Here is a 2995-nt window from a genome sequence, read left to right on the forward strand (position 1 = left end):
GTCTGAGCCCATTAATGGGAGCAATGACTGGGTGGGAAAACTATCGGTCGCTAATATGTAGGCAGGAGGATCATTTTCAAATTTAAGCTCTACATTCACTCCAGGTCTGAAAGAAAAATAAGAATAGATTTGAGGCAGAATTAGGCCTTTTAAGTTTAATTAAAGCTCAGGCAGAACATTATGATCTTCATACTTACCACATGAGTTAAGATCACTTGATTGCTGCAAATTTATTCCAAATTAACAGTGGTGCGAAGGAGTGAAGAATTAATCCAATGATGTGGGCTTGGACCAATCAATCATTTGTAATTATCATCATCCTGTCTTTTGTCAATATGCATATTTAAAATTTAATTTTGATGCTTTATTCAGATATGACAGTGAAATCGCCAGAGATTAAGGAGTGAAATGAGGAAGAGAGGCCTGTTCAATTAAAAAAAACAACAAAACACCCCCATGCAAACCTTGGTATTTAAAGCAGATAATGTTATTTAAACATTAAATAAATGAGCAGAAATAAACTACCCTATGGCATCAGAATCGTTATCTTGATTGTGTAAACATGTGAATAAATGAATGCATTCAGTCCAAAAGATACTGAAATTAAGTTAACACGAAACATCTGTGTCTCTCAGAAAGCTGTTACTGACGTATACAACTGCGAATCCTCCACCTCCGGACCAAACCTACTGTTACATGATAGTTACGTACATCCAGTTTAGATAAAAGGATTTAGATTACAAGAATTCCAGGACAGTATAAAATGGCCAGAGAAAACATTAAACCCAATCACACAGATGATCTTGTTGTTGAACCATTGCTACTGAAATCCATACCTGGGGCATTCGTTTTCCACGTAAGATTATATTCACAGCTCCCTTTTCATTCTTTAGCTTTTAAGAACAATACAACTGCTGTGGCTTTTATTCAAAGAAAACATAATTAAATGATTTAATTGTTTTACTGAGGTGCACGTTTCCTATTGGCAAAGCCCAGGATTGATAACTCGCCCAAGCAGATGCCGCTCGTGGCACAGCTCTTACCTTTAGCTGCTGCTAGAAACGACCTTGCTGTGGTTGGCTTCTGCTGGTTCGGTCTGCTCCGAACAAAACCCCCGTACTCCTCCGCAGATCGCTGCCGCTCCAGAATTAGCAAGCCCGTTTTATAACTGATTAACTGAACTCAGGCGAGTTAATTCCCAGATTTGTTTAACTGAAGGCTGGCTGCTAAAATCAGCGACCTGATTTGCAGAGGATTGAGCAAATAGTCCTCCAAACAAACAACAATTCAAAGCGAAACAAGGACCCTCTTCTCATGTGTTGCATAATCCAAAAGCACTCAAAGCCACCATTTTGCAAGTATTTAAAGACTGAAGTAGACTCAAAATACTCAGTGGTGAAATTGTATGTCTGAAATGCATTGAGATGGTTAAAAATAGTGCTCTGTATTTTACAATACTCTAGTGTGATTATTTCAGCTTCTTCTCTAAATAACATCTCAATGATTGATGAGAGTAAATGAGGCCATCAAAGAAAATTTGATGCATGTTCTTCTAGTAAAGATAATTTAAAAATAAGCAACCTATGCTGAGGTAAAAAGAAGAGTAATAAGCGATCAGTAAACAAAGCTGCAAACAAGACTAACAAAAGTTTCTATGAATGTATTAGAACAAAAAGTAAAAGCAAAGTACACGACCATTACTTACCAGGGAAGGGAAGCAAGTGCTGCATGAGGGTAAGGAGGTTAACGTGCCCTTTTTATGTGAGCCCTCACCAAACACCAGCTGCGACCAAATGCTTACACCCTTAAAAAGTGAAGACTGTTTCTGTACATTGTGCATCCACGGAGACTTATTAAATGGCACTGGGGGATTCTCAGGGACCTGGAGAGAGCAATTGCTCAGCCACCTGCAACCATCTTGAGAACACGCACAGAAAGTGCGGGGATGGGGCCACAAACGCTGCAGTTACAGAAGGACAAATAAAGCACTTTTTAAGAGGAGGATCCGAGGAACAAATGCTAATGCCTATAAGGAGACTAGAAAATAATTAAAAGAATCCATCTGTAAATACATAGAAGAAAATGAGGTGATAACAAACAGCCAATATGGGATTGCAAGGGAGAAAGCAAGCTAGGCAAACTTAGTTACCTTCTTTCACAGGTAACTGGTCCTCTTAAAGACAGGGATGCAGTAGATGTGGCATTGTGATTTACAAGAAACACAGTTTGGAAAAATTTACTACAAAGGTTGAAACGTGAGTGCAAAATTATGACTGCATCACCACTAAATGCAGGCGATATACCCCACCCTCAGTCCGCACTATTGACTATTTTAATCAACTTGGGGGATGAAATCTAAAGATGATAACAGAGCGGAAGGCATTGCAGTCACTTTGGAGATGGGATTAAAGTTCAAGTTGATCTACGTAAATGGGAGAAATGATCTGAATTGTTAAGACGGAATTCAGTACAGCGCACAACGCTATTTTAAAGAAGAAGTGTCAATGCCTGTAAACAAGATGGGTAACCACGGGCTCGGTAGCATTTCTCTAGAAGAGGATTTGGGAATTGCAGTGGATAGTCAAACAGGTTTTTTTCAAGAAAAGACAAGAATGACAGGGGAAATTAGGACGAGTTCACCATTATGTAAGAGGCTGCTGCCAAAAGGAAGAGAATAAGCTGCCTTTCATGTCTATTGTGGATAGAATAGTAATAATAAAGTGCATTAAAGGGAGGAAGAAATAGGAAGAAATAAGCCTGACATCATGAACCATTTTCTAATCATACAGTCAGCAAAGCACTGACAAGGTCTTCAAGGGAGATTGTGCCATTTCCCTCCAGCGGGAGTTTTAAAGGCAGGTCAGACCTCTCTGTCAGAAATGAAATAATTTTTCCATTACACCAGGTGATGGACATCTCTGGGTCCCATCCAGACCGACCTTGGACAGCCGAGAGCAGAGGAGGACGCGGGAACACACAGCCTTATCGGGGGGCC

The sequence above is a fragment of the Cariama cristata genome, unplaced genomic scaffold (assembly GCF_000690535.1).
Source record: "Cariama cristata isolate BGI_N322 unplaced genomic scaffold, ASM69053v1 scaffold10553, whole genome shotgun sequence".
In the NCBI taxonomy this organism is placed as follows: Eukaryota; Metazoa; Chordata; class Aves; order Cariamiformes; family Cariamidae; genus Cariama; species Cariama cristata.